Raw genomic sequence first — 14,261 nt, forward strand, 5'->3', positions numbered from 1 at the left:
GGCGCGGCGCCCGCGAGCCCCCGGGAGGGCCGAGTGCATCGCTGGAGCGATCCCCGCCCGGCCCGGCCACCGCCGTAGCCGCCACCACGGCGGGGCGGGGCACGGGCCGGGGGCGGGGCGCCGGGCGGGCGCGGCGCTATTTCCAGCCTCGCCGGAGGCTTCGCTCTCACTTCGCTGGGAGCCTTCCCGGCGCGCAAGCCGGATCCGGCAGTGCTGCGGGGAGGAGAGAGGACGAGGCGGCGGCGGCAGCGGGAGGTGGGGGACCGATCGCGCCGGGGGCCGAAGAGGAACGCCGCCCCGCGCCCTCTCGCTCCCAGCACGCTCCGGCTGCCGGCCCCACGCTGCTCGCCCACAGATCGCACTGGGTTCCGCTTGGAGCGGGCGGAGGCACCGGGCCCGAGCTGGGTCGGAGGTCCTCTCCGCCGCCTGCGCGCCCCAAGCAGAGGATCCGCCGCGGAGAACCGCTCCCGGACTGGAGGCGCCCGCGGCCTCGGGTGCGTCCGCTGCGCCAGGTAAGTGGCTGCGCCCCTGCCCCACCCCTGTTCCCGCCCTGCGCAGGCTGCTGGCCTGCAGAGACGCCAGGAAGGGGTCCCGAGCGGGCCCCGGACTGCTCCGCTCGCCATCCCCGCCACCGCACGCGAATGGGAGTCCGAAGCTGCGGGCGGAGGTGGGCGCGCGGGGCTCGGGTCTGGTTGCACTTTGGGGACCGGCCCCGGTAGCGGGAACTTTAATTAGACTTTCTCTCCTTGGATCTCACTCGCTGCCGCGCTTCTGTGAACTGCCGTCCCTCGGGCCCTCTTGGTCCCTGCGGACTCCCGCTCCGCCTCCTGGCCCTCGGTGCAGCCCGCGGGGAGGCGGCGTCGGGCGCTGAGCAGCGAGCGCCGAGGGCCAGGCAGGAGCGCTCGGGGCGCTGGGGCTTCCTGGCGCGCTCGGAGCCGGGACTCCGGACGGGTTGCGGCGGGCAGAGACTATGGGGGAAGTTTAAGTGGCCTTGGCGTCCTACCCAGCGGCTCCGTCGCGCGCGTCCCCGACCCGCGACTCTCCAGGGCACCGGCCTGTGAGTGCTGGAGGCGAGTGTGCGTGCGTCAGCGATGGTGTGAAGGTGTGTGCGTGCGTGTGTCGGGAGTGCGGGAGTCGGAGCCTGGGGCGGCTCCAGGGGGCGGGGAAAGGATCCGTTTGGCCGCGGGACCGAGCCGAGCTCTGACGGCGGCTGCAACTCCGGCTACCGACTCTGCAGACCCGCTCTGGCCTCGTTGGAGGCCAGCCGGGCCAGGAGGGCGATCACGGGTTTTGGCAGTGCCCGATGCTGGGGCTTGGGTCTGAGGTGACCCCGATTCCTTCTCCAGTGCGGGACTCCCGCCGCCCTAACTTTCGCGTACATCTTGTCTCCAGGCCCGCGACCCCGACCCGGAGTTGAAGCGGCTGCGGCGCCCTCGGCTGTGGGCGCTGCTGCCTGGCTGTCTGTTTTAACCCAGAAGTAGGCGCGGATCCTGGGGCTCTCTGTCCTGCAGTCGTCTCCGGCGTCCCAGAGGACTCTGCGTCCCTGGGCCACTCCCGCTGGCTCAGGAGCCGTGATCAGCTCCGTTAAGGGGAACGCGCGTCCCGGCCCCTCTCCATCTGCTTGGCGCGATCTGGCGCAGCAGCAGAGCACGTGGGAGAGGCGTTGGGTGCAGGGAGGTAGTAGCTGCTTTGGAGTGGATGGTGGAGAGGGGCGGGGGACAGAGGGGTAAGAGGCAGATCAACCCCCTTTTATTTCCCACCGCCGCCCAAGGCCCCCAGGAGCTACAATACCAAGCCCACTTTCCTGGGTAACCTTTCTCTTCTGAGTTCACCTTGACCCTTGCCTGCCTGTGGGGAAGTCTTTTCCTAAGTCCTGCCCTAGGACAGGGCACCCGTGGAGCAGGTGTGGCAGAGCCCTTAACATTTTCCAGCTGTCATGACCTTTCCTGCCCACCCTGTGCCCTGTCCCAAAGGCAAGGCAGACAGGCCACAGGAAGGACACTCATCCCAGCAGGAGATCCTCTTTTAATTTTAATCAGGACACCCCAAGCACAGAAGGCGGCGTGGGAGTTCATTCAGGAGCGTTCAGCAGACTGGCCTCTGTGAAGTGACCCACGGGAGGAATAACATTGGAACCCTGAAGAGAGGGACCTCTTGAGGGTCTGAATGTTGGTTCCAGTGGGATTGGCTGATCAATTATCCAATAGCATTTGAACACAGAAAAACCTCAAAGCCGGAACCTGACCCATTGCCTGGCCCAGTCGCCCTGGGACACACAAGCAGTGCAGCTCATTTATTCACTTATTTATTTATTAACCTGGAATCAGACTCAGCAAGAGTGAATTATGTTTCCCGGGTATTGATTTTTAAAAAGACCCCAAATTAAAAAGTCAAGGCTTTCTTAAAGCAAGGTCAAGGATTAATTATTTATCGAGAGGCATCCATCAGGCAGCGTGGGGGCTCATTTATAAATTGCCTGAGCAGGCAAAATGAGCATCTTTGGATTTTCCTTGGCTCCAGCTGGGAGAGGAGAGCAGGCTCGTCTGACCTCCTGGGCTTGGTAGAACATCCCCCTCGGACTGTAACCGACGACAGAGGATGCTTTGTAACTCAGCCTGCTGTTAGAGATTCCTTTTTAATCTTGTAGCCAGAATATCACTTGGGAAATTTCATGCATGTTTGCTGTGTTTCCATAATGAACATTTACTGATTACAGGGTATCCAGGGAATTTCATTTTTTAAACATTTATTCAAATCTCTGTTTATGTAAGCTAATAAGTCTGGGAAAGTTCAAAAACTACTTTTTTGCTGTATGGTTGTTGAGAAAGTGTGTCTGGTGGGCTACTCTCAGAATTTGCCTTCAGTTCTCTTAAAAAGGGGAGAGTCAGATTTGCCTGATTGGAAACCTCGTGCAGGCTGCTCCCCTGCTCTGAGCTCTGAGTTCCTGCCAGAGGCAGCCTGATAGGCTTTTTGTGGTTTTGCTGATGGAAGAGAGGAAGGGGAGCTTTGATCATGGCTGATGCGTCTGGCTGGAGAAATTTTTAGTGAGTGCGGCTGTGCTTGTAGGGGCTGATGGGGAAGGTGTGGCCCAAGCTGAGGTCCCTGGCTGATGTCCCCATCTCCTGCCTGCTGCCTGGCCTGGAGTCTGAGATCCCTGTCTTAGCTACATCTGCTGCTTTGCAGCTTGGAAAAACCTCCCTCCCTGATTTAATGGTGCGTGGCAGCCACACTGGAGAAACGTGGGGCAGCAGGGAACCTGTGAGCAGGAAAGAGGACACAGGATTATGGCAGCTTTTTTTTTTTTTTTTTTTGAGATAAAGTTTCACTCTTGTTGCCCAGGCTAGAGTGCAATGTTGCGATCTCTGTTTGCCACAAGCTCTGCCTCCTGGGTTCAAGCTTCAAGCAATTCTCCTGCCTCAGCCTCCCAAGTAGCTGGGATTACAGGCATGCGCCACCACGCCCGGCTAATTTTGTATTTTAGTAGAGACAGGGTTTCACCATGTTGGCCAGGATGGTCTCGATCTCCTGACCTCGTGATCAGCCCACCTTGGCCTCCCAGAGTGTTGGGATTACAGGCGTGAGCCACCGCGCCCCGCATGGCTGCTCTTTAATGAGCAACCGTGGCAATTAGAGCCAATAAACACCATGTGGAATGAGTGGCCAGCCTTTCAGCTAACCAGAAGGTGACGAGTTACAAACTGGAGATTTATATAGTGCTGTCCCAAGGAGATCAATGTGACCCGGCAGTGGCACAGCAAAAAATGAAATAAATAAGTAAATACGTTTTTAAAAAATCGGCCAGGCACAGTGGCTCACGCCTGTAATCCCAGCACTTTGGGAGGCCGAGGTGGGTGGATCACTTGAGGTCAGGAGTTTGAGACCAGCCTGACCTACGTGGTGAAACCCAGTCTCTACTAAAAAGACAAAAATTAGCCGGGCATGGTGGTGCTCACCTGTAGCCCCAGCTACTCAGGAGGCTGAGGCAGGAGAATCACTTGAACCTGGGAGACAGAAGTTGCAGTGAGCCGAGATCATGCCCCTGCACTCCAGCCTAGGCGACAGAGCGAGACTGTGTCTCAAAATAAATTTTTTTTTTTTTAAATTGAGGTTGGTGCCTGGATGTAGATATGGCATCAGTGTCCTGCAACCTCAGAAAGTTGGCTGGGCATGAGCAATCTGCATGGTGACAGCGTGGTGACAGTAGGCTCTTTGGTGCTGTCTTTGGCGCCATATTCAGGGCTCATCTGACTCCAGAGCGGCTGTGTTCCCTCCAGAGGAAACCCATGGACCCAGACAACCCGGGGACAGAGCTGCATTAGCTCAGGTGCCAGAGGATGAGGCAGACGCCATCTCATTTCTTATCAGCTGGAGGATGTGTGACCCTGTGGTCAGTAAATCAGCATGGCAGATCGTGAGGCTTACAAATTGGTCATGGAAAAAAGTTGTGACTTTTACCTTGTACAAAACTACCTGTCATTTGTGATGTGGTGTTCTAGCCTGCACTGGCCGGATTCATTCCCGGGCCCTTAGAAACTCAGCAATGCAGCCTGGGCCACCAAGAGACTGGGGAAGCCTCCGTGCAGGTGGGTTGACACCAAGAAGCAGCCCTGGCCCCATTGCCAAAGCCACCTTTTAGGAAGTCAGAGAGTATCTGTGCAATAATTTGGATGTTTGTCCCCTGTGAATCTTACCTTGAAATGTGATCCCCAGTGTTAGAGGTGGGGCCTGGTGGGAGGTAGGTCATGGGGGTGGCCCCTTTATGAATAGATTAATGCTATTGTGAGACAGGGAGTGAGTTCTTGCTCTATTAGTTCCCACAAGAGCTGGTTGTTAAAAAGAGGCTAGCACCTACCCCCCCCCACCTCTGTGATCTCGGCACACACCGGCTCCTCTTCTCCTTCCATTTTAAGTGGAAGGGCATGAGGCCCTCACCAGATGCAAATGCAGGTGCCATGCTTCTTGTACAGGCTGCAGAATTGTGAGCCAAATAAGCCTCTTTTTTTTCCTTTTTTTTTTTTTGTCTTTTTAGAGACAGAGTCTCGCTCTATTGCCCAGGCTGGAGTACAGTGGTGCTATCATAACTCACTGCAGCCTTGAACTTCCAGGCTCAAACAATCCTCCTGCCTCAGCCTCTTGAGTAGCCGGGACTACAGATGCACACCACCATATCCGTTAATTTTTAATTTTTTTAAAATAGAGATGGGGTCTCCCTATGTTGTCCAAGCTCATCTTGAACTTCTTGCCTCAAGCAATCTTTCTGCCTCAGTCTCCTAAAGTGCTGGGATTGCAGATGTGAGCCAGCATGCCTGTCCTCTTTTTTTTTGGGCGGGGGAGCGGGCGGGGCGACGGAGTCTCACTCTGTTACCCAGGCTGGAGTGTGCAGTGGTGTGATCTCAGCTCACTGCAACCTCTGTCTCCCAGGTTCAAGCAGTCCTCCCACCTCAGCCTCCCAAGTAGCTAGGATTACAGGCATGCACCACCATGCCTAGCTAATTTTTTTTTTTTTTAATATTTTTAGTAGAGATGGGGTTTCACCATGTTGGCCTGGCTGGTCTCGAACTCCTGACCTCAAGTGATCTGCCATCTCAGGCTCCCAAAGTGCTGGGTTTATAGGCGTGAGCCAGCATGCCCGACCCTTTTTCTTTATATATTACCTAGACTTAGGGATTCCTTTACAGCAACAGAAATGGACTAAGACAGTCCGTATGCAGGCCTGGGGCTGGGGGCAGCAGACACAGCTGTCCTCCCAGGTTGGTGGCCTGGGTCTTACATCCGCACTCTGCACGTAGAACACCATACATTTCTGGGAAATAGTATTTCTTGGTGCTGGTGACTGAGGGCAAGATGCCCTTTCCCTGCCAAGCCATGGCCAGTGTTGGCCCTGATGAGTGACATTTATTTGAACTAAATTAGAATCATCAACATTGAAACCTGGAGCCAAATGATTCTCAGTCCCACACTCCTGGTGCCAGGCCCATTGTCACTGTCCCTCACCCTGCCCCTGAATGTTTATGGAGCAGGTATTAGGTGTCTTGCACTGTACCAGGCCCTGGGGACATGAGGTGAGCAAAGCTAAGGGTGGTCCCTGCCCTTGTGAGTTAGATGGAGACCCTCCTCATTTATTCCTCATTCACTAACTCATTTTCTGCCGGACAAAGACATTAATAAAAAGAATGACTAATGTGTGATTCTAGGCTGTGATAAGGATATAAAGAATATAAGGAAATAAACACTCAGGTACTATGAGACCTACCAAAGAGCAATCTGACCTGCACTGAGAGGTTAGGAGGACTTCTTGGAGGAGGTGGCCCTTCAGCTGAGGTCTGAAGGAGGAGTGGGAACTAAGCAGGGTTGGTGGGGAGTGTGGGAGGAAAGGATGGAGAGAGAGAATCCAGCATGCCAGGCAGGCACAGGCAAGAGCATGCAAAGGGCTTCCTGTGGAGGGAATGTGTGAGAGGGCATGAGGAGCACCATCCGGGAGCTGTGGGAAGGCCCATGTGGCCAGCAGAGTGAAGAAGCAGGTGACATGTGGCTGGAGACCCATCTGTGTAGGGTCTTCACAACCAGGGAGGGACTTGGGACTTTATCCTATGAACTGCTGCAGAGTAGGAAGACCAGCAAGGATGGAGCTGCAGGAATCTTGGAGAAAGACCACTGTGGCCTTAAACAGGAGTGAATGGGCTTCCCCTCAGACATTGGTCTGGTCCATCAGGCTCTGTCTCCCGGAGCCGGAGTGGTTGAGCCTAATGTGCAATGGGGTCTGTCTACACTGGTTGAAACCAGTGTGTAATGTAGGCAGTGCATCTACGCTGGTTGAAACTAGTGGGCAGTGTAGGCGGTGCGTCTACGCTGGTTGAGCTAGTGCACAAAGCAGGCACTGTAACACTGGTTGAGCCCCTAGTTCATGATGCAGGCCATCTGTTTATACTGGTGGATCTCAGCACACCATTCATGCCATCTATCTACACTGGTCGAACCAGTGCATTCTGCAAGTCATTCTGTCTAAACTGGTACCCAGCTGGATTAGGTGTGGGAGGGGATGTGGTAAGGAGCGGTCAGGATGGTTACCCGTGGGACGCTATTGGGAGTTGTCTACTCCCTGAGACAGGGCCGCCCCCTGGAGTGCTAAGCACCTGTCCACTCTGGCTGAGTCACATCCTCCTAGGACTGGGTGGCCAGGCTGCTGTTTGTGTGGCCCCACTGTGCTCTGAGCCCTTGGTTCTTCCACTGCCTTCCTCTCCTGTCTGCTCACCATTCAGCCCTAGCATGTCCAGGGCATTGGCAAGTGACCGCCCAGTGCCCATAGCTCCATGGTGGGGACAAGCTGCTCGACGTCCAGACCCGTGGTCCTGGCCCAACTTTTGCCTCCTGACTCATTGAGGATGGGCCTCCACTGGGGGAGTGGAGCTGACCACCCACTGTGGCTCGGATGCCCACTTCCCTCCAGAGCTGAGTGCTGGCCAGTGGTGGTCTCCATGTGTGTTTCATCCACTTAGCTTCCTGGACCCCTAGAGTTCCTTCACCTGCCACCTGCTTGATGTAACCTGGCAGCTGGCTGGCACCTGCCCCAGAAAGAATCCTCTCTTATACCCTTTTCTTGCTCTCAGCCCTCTCTCCTTTTCCTCCTCCCCAAGGGAGCCAGTCTCTACCTGCTGCACCCTCTGTGAGGGGCTCTGCCCAAGGCTGGGAGCTCCGCAGTGCCCTCTGATGTTGGTGAATTTCCTGTGGCTGTCTGCAGCACAGGTTGGGCCCTGGGTTCCCTGCAGACATCGGCCCGATCTACCAGGCTCTGTCCTCCAGAGCTGGGGAGCGGGGAAGCAGGTCTGTGAGTCACCCCGTTTCCCGTTGTGCCCATGCTGCTGGCTGCAGGCCCTGAGCTGAGTGGCCGCCGAGCTGCAGGCAACAGCCCAGGTCGCTGTCACCTTGTCCTCACTGTCTGGGCCTGAGCCAGCTCCTCCCTGACTGGGCCAGACTCGGGGACAGGAGGGAAGAGAGCTAAGCAGAGGATGCTAGGAGCTACACATTACTCCTTGGTCCCCTAGGCCCCCTCCCAGGGCTGATTCCTTGCCCAGAAGGCAGCCTCTCCAGATGAGCCTTCCTGGGCTGGCCTGGCCACTCCATTCTGTCTGTTGCCTTCACCACCGTGGACCCCTGGACATGCCCAGATGCTTATCAGTGGGAAGCTGACACAGGAGAGCCCCTCTGCCAGCAGCCCCTAGCCTGGGCACAGACTGACTCGCACTTGGCAGACAAGTCGTCCCCACCTTCGAGGCTGCCTCTTTTGGGGGCTGACTCATCTCTTGGGACAAGACTCATCAGCCTAGGCTTGCAGCACTGAGACCCTCCTCCAGCCTTGAGCTGCAGGAGCTTTGCTTCCTGTGCCGCATCCAGGCACCCAGCAAACACTGACCCTGACCTGCCATGTGCAGAGCCTTGTACACCTGGCCCTGGAGAAGTTGAGCAAACGCAAGCAGGTTACAATGTTGGTGCAGATGCTGCTCTTTCTGGTTGTGTTGGCCAGGAGGAGCTCGGCATGGAGAAGGTACTGAGCGATTGCTTGTGGGCAGGCAGAGTGCATTAAACTGTGCAGTCTGTCTACTTTAGCATAGCCGGTGCGTGGGGAAGGCAGTCTGTCTACACTGGTGGGGCCAGTGCATGGGGCAAGCAGTCCGTCTACGCTGACGGAGCCAGCACGTGGGTCAGGCAGTCTGTCTACACTGGTGGGGCCAGTGCGTGGTACAGGCAGGCTGTCTATACTGGTGGGGCAGGCAGTCTGTCTAACTGACGGAGCCAGCGCATGGGTCAGGCAGTCTATCTACACTGGCTAAGACAGAGTGTGGGGCAGGCAGTCTGTCTACACTTGGTTGAGTCTAGGGCATGCGCACTAGAACATTCCATGTAGTCTGTGCTTGCCCCACTCTCTGTGGGGTCTTTGCACAAGGTTCAGAGCTCTCAAACTCTGTAGATTCAGTGGCTTTTCCTGTGGCTGAGCTCAGCCCGGGTCCGGGCTTCCCCTCAGATGTTGGCCAGGTCCATCAGGCTCTGTCTCCCAGAGCGGGGGTGGTCAAGCCCAGTGTGCAATGCAGTCTGTCTACACTGATTGGAATCAGTATGTGATATAGGCAGGCTGTCTACACTGATTGAGCCAGTGCAAAAAGCCGGCGCTGCCTATGCTGGTTGGGCTCAGCATGTGATTCAGCAATCTGCCCACACAGGTTGAGCTGGGGCAGCCAGCCTCTCTCTGGCTTGCTGAGGCCAGAGCTCTTGGTTCTTTCTGACACCTTCCCTTTTTCCTATGTGATTCTTTCTCCCGGGAATATTCCTCCTTACACCTCCTATAGACATCTGGGTCTGATTTGATTCTGACTTCCAAAGACTCAGCTTTCGTGTGTCTGTTTGAATCTCCTTGGCAGAGGCTGACATGGGCTGGGAGTGGCACCGGGATCGCACATGGATTTCCCCTCCCTGTTGCTGTGCCTGGGGCTGGGCCTGCTGCTGGTGCAGAGGCTACCTGCTGTCAGTGGTCATCACTACCTCGCCATCCCTCGCGACAGCCACTCACACGCCTCTTTCTCATAAAAGTCATTTAGCGAGGATTACCACCTTGGTGTGCGTGGTAAATTGCATTTCTCCTGGTTGGGGCCATCTTGCTGTTTCCTGCTTAGATTTGGGGCCTCATGAGGTTTGGCCTCATCTGCAAATTTAATTTCATGACCATTCATCCCTGTGAAAGCGCAATCTATGCCTATTATTTCACTCTTCTTGATTCCCTCTTCCACGAGTTAATGTGTCAGCGCACAGCCATGGCAACCACTCCCCGCCCTCCCTCCGCCCCAGGCAGCCACCTCTAGGTTGCAGCTGAAGCTGGGACCTGGAGTCAGACCACCTGGGTTCAATCCTAGCCTTACCACTTGGTCACTGTGTGGGCTAGGGACCCAGTTTCCTCATCCACTAAACGGGGTTAACAAGAGAATCCACCTCCTAGAGCTGTTGTGCCTAAGAGTCCACAATCAGTGGCCGCTGCTACTGCTATTATTACTATTATTATTACTACTCCCGTTTTATCTTGGGTGTCAGGAAGCATATTGGTCAAGGGCCTTGCCTGGTGATGTGACAGAGGCTTAGGGGGCAGGCAGCCCCACTGGCCAGTGCCCCCTCAAGTTCTGCTTTTTCTTTTCTTGTCTCTCTTTTTTTTTTTTTTTTTTTCAGACAGGGTCTCCCTCTGTCACCCAAGCTGGAGTGCAGTGGTGCGATCTCAGCTCACAGCAACCTCCATCCCCCGGGCTCAAGTAATCCTCCCAGCTCAGCCTCCCGAGTAGCTGGAACTACAAGCTCCCATCACCATGACTGGCTATTTTTGTTTGTTTGTTTTTTGGTATTTTTAGTAGAGAAAAGGTTTTGTCATGTTGCCTAGTCTAGTCTTGAACTCCTGAGCTCAAGCCATCCACCTGCCTCGGCCTCCCAAAGTGCTGGGATTACAGGTGTGAGCTGCCACACCCAGCCAAATCGTTTTTTTCTAAGCAGTTTGCTAATGATGTCTTCTTCTTGTCCTGCATGCACCATTGTACATATTTAAGCCTTTTATTCCAAGTGTAGTACACATACAGAAAAGCGAACAGATCCTATGTATACAATGCAGTGAATGTCTGCAAACTGAGTGTGCTGTGTACCCAGCACTGGAGCAGGGATCAGAACATGACCAGGACCCCAGAACCCCCCCATGACCTCTTCCAGTCATTCCCCTCCACCACAGAAAACCGCTCCCCTTACTTCTAACGATATGGATTGGTTTTCCTTGTGTGTGTGTATGTGTGTATGTGTGTGTTTGAGATACAGTCTCACTCTATCGCCCAGGCTGAAGTGTAGTGGTGCAATCTCAGCTCACTGCAACCTCCGCCTCCTGGGTTAAAGTGATCCTCCTGCCTCAGCCTCCCGAGTAGCTGGGACTACAGGTGCACGCCACCACACCTGGCTAATTTTTGTGCCTCAGCCTCCCTAGTAGCTGGGATTACAGACACGCACCACCACACCCGGCTAATTTTTGTATTTTTAGTAGAGACGGGGTTTCACCATGTTGGCCAGGCTGGTCTTGAACTCCTGACCTCAGGTGATCCACCCGCCTCGGTCTTCCAAAGTGCTGGGATTACAGGCATGAGCCATCACACCTGGCCCCTTGTTTTTAAACTTAATAGAAATGGAATCATGCAGTATGTATGCTCCCATGTCTGGGTCAGCATCTGGTTTCTGAGATTCATCCATGTTGTTTTGAGTTGTTGTTATTTGTTCCTTCCTCTTTGTACAGGATTCCATCATGTGGGTAGACCCTAATTTATTTTCCAGTCTCTTGTTGATTGGCATTTGGGTTAGAGTTTTTGGCTTTTATGGACAGTATTGCTACGGATATTCTTGTGTGTGTCTCTTAGTGATATGTACACATTTTTTCCTTTTTTAGGGACAGGATCTTGCTCTGTCATCTAGGCCAGAGTGCAGTGGCGCAATCACAGCTCACTGCAGCCTTGAACTCCTGGGCTCAAGCCAGCCTCCCGCCTCAGCCTCCCAAGTAGCTGGGACCACAGGTGTGCACCACCATGCTGGCTAATTTTTTATTTTTATTTTTGTAGAGATGGGGGGTCTCACTTTGTTGCCCAGGCTGGTCCTGAACTCCTGAGCTCAAGTGATCCTCCTGCCTTGGCCTCCCAAAGTGTTGGGATTACAGGTGTGTGTCATCACGTCCAGTTCCTGCACATTCCTGATGTACTTAGAAGAGAATTGTTGGGCCCCAGGGTGCAGGTACTGTTGAACAGTTTTCTTTTTCGTGTATGTGTGTGTGTGTGTGTTTAAGACAAGATCTCACTCTGTTGCCCAGGTTGTAGGGTAGTGACGTGATCATGGCTCACGGCAGCCTTGACCTCCCACGTTCAGGTGGTCCTCCTGCTTCAGCCTCCCAAGTAACTGGGACCACAGGTGTGCACCACCACCACTCCCAGCTTTTTGTTTTGTTTTGTTTTGTTTTGGTATTTTTTGTAGAGACAGGGTTTCCCCATGTTGTCCAGGCTGGTCTCGAACTCCTGGGCTTAAGCGATCCTCCCGCCTTGGCCTCCCAAAGTCCTGGGATTACAGGCATGAGCCACCACTCCCGACTCCATTGCTGGACTGTTTTCTAAAGGGGTCGTACTTATGTTTCCACCTCCTCACCAGTATATGCATGAGTGTTCCATACGTAACTCTCCCACTCCACGTCCTGTCCAATACTTGGCATTGTGAGTTTTTCCCATTTTAGCCATTCTATGAGTATGCCGAGGTATCACACCGTGGTTTTAATTTTATTTCTCAGATGACGAATGCAGTTCATTTTTTTACCAAGGATATTTTGGACCTGGAAACATTATTCAACAAATTTGAAAATTTCCTTTCGTCCCCAAATTGTAGAACTCACTTCCATCCCCACATTGTGGAAACGTCTGGCGGTGCTTCTGATTTCTTCTGGGCAGGTTTGAATCTCCCAGGCTGGAAGCCAAGGGATGGAGTAGACAAGAGTTTCTCTGGATGAGTCTGGGGAACTGGCCACCTGCCCCAGAATCACGTGGGTTGCTGGTCAGAGATGCAGGTGCTGAGCCCTGGCCCAGCCCCGGACTCATCAGACAGCCCTTGACCCATTGGTCCTTCTAGGGCTGTTTTTTTTTTTCTCGTCACGAAACCAAAAAAAAAAAAAAAAAAAAAAGCATGGATGCTGCCCTTTCTGTCATGTCCACGGCTGTGTCACAATGCCCAGAATAGTCCTGCACAGGGCAGACCTGCTGGGTTGAAGGGTTTCCCATTGTTGTCTCCATCCTCTCCCACCCCAGCTGACTTGGCGGGGACTCGTTAGTCAACTGGGCTGCCGTGGTGAGGGCTCTGGAAGTTGGTTTCTCGCTCGCTGGGGGGTGTCCCATGTCTGAATGACCTCCTCCTTCTCCAAAGCCAACTTCCAACAGAGCTGCAGCCGTGCCCCCAGCAGCCTTGCTCACCCCCAGTCCTCTAGGCACTGGCCATTTGAGAGCCTCCTTGGGCGACCTCCTCCCTGATGATGCATCTGTTATTGGGTCCCTCTGGAGAAGCTTAGGAGCCCCCTGATCCACCTAAAAGAACAGCAATCCATCCCTGCACCATGCGGCCCCCTGAGCTTTTCCAACACCGTCTTTTCATAGATGATGTGCCCTTGGTCAAACTAAGGCAGAAGGGCCATGCCTGTCATCAGCTGCTCCACTCCTGCCCCTCAGCATTTTCATGAAGACCGTGGTGAAGCCTCCTTTCTTTGGGTGTGGCTTGCCCCTCCCTCCTCAAGTTTAGCAGAACTACTGGGAAAGCAGGATGGCCTGGGGGAGGAGAGCTCTGGGTCAGACCCTTTGGGTGGTTTTGAGACCCAGTCACTGCCACAAGAGGAGGGAGGCAGTTTCGTATACACAACCCTGACTTAGCTAGCAGGGAGGGAGGGCAAGGGATTCTAGCTGGGATTCCTCCTGTAATGCCAGCTCTTTGGGAGGCCCAGGCAGGAGGATCTCTTGAGCCCAGAAGTTGGAGGCTGCAGTGAGTTATGATGGCACCTCCTCCACAGAGGAGGGAGGCCCAGGCTAGGCCTCAAAGATGGGTGGGGGGGTGACAACACCTCATGGACCACTCAGCATGAGCTCCGTCCCTGAGGGCCAGCAGTGGAAAAAATGCGGGCTTAGTTCCCCGGAGATACTGCGGTCCAGTTGACCCACCACACAAGGGCATAAGGCGATGGTCAGGGTTCACTGGAGAGCTATGGAAGGCTTCTTGGAGGAGGCGAGCTGGGGATTGCTTACCTCAAAGGCCAGGGGTGAGAACTTTATCTTGGTACAGTGGAAATTCTCTCCAAGCTTTGGGACTACGGTGCATGGACAGTGTGAGCCAACTACCGTTTGCTTTAAAATAGGGCAAAAATGAATCCATGGCACACACATTGTTTATGCGATGTGGAGGCGGGCGCGCAAAGACGGAAGAGCTAAAAGCAGTTTGGGAAAAACAACACTTTTTTTTTTTTTTTTGGTGGGAAGACAGATTAGAGAGGTTTATGCTTTTCTGTGATAACTAATATGAAAGGTTTATCAAAGTTAAAAAAAAAAAAAACAACCTCTTGACGCTTTCTCCAAAATTGATTTGAAGACTTGGCAGATTTGAGGAATCATTCAGTAACGTTTTACGGGTCGATGCTAATTTGATGCAGCAGACCTGTGCATCGCGCCAATTTACTGCCAAAC

General features: G+C 54.1%; 1 protein-coding gene across 1 annotated transcript in view; it reads left to right on the forward strand.

The window, feature by feature from the left end:
- Positions 1-423: 423 nt before the first annotated feature.
- CHST8 (carbohydrate sulfotransferase 8) overlaps positions 424-14,261 on the forward strand; it is a 152,189-nt gene continuing 138,351 nt past the window's right edge. The window contains exon 1 of the mRNA XM_055368906.2: positions 424-512. The gene's annotated coding sequence lies outside the window, so the exon portion shown is untranslated. The remainder of the gene's footprint in view (positions 513-14,261) is intronic.

This window comes from Gorilla gorilla, chromosome 20 (genome assembly GCF_029281585.2).
Source record: "Gorilla gorilla gorilla isolate KB3781 chromosome 20, NHGRI_mGorGor1-v2.1_pri, whole genome shotgun sequence".
NCBI classification, from domain to species: Eukaryota; Metazoa; Chordata; class Mammalia; order Primates; family Hominidae; genus Gorilla; species Gorilla gorilla.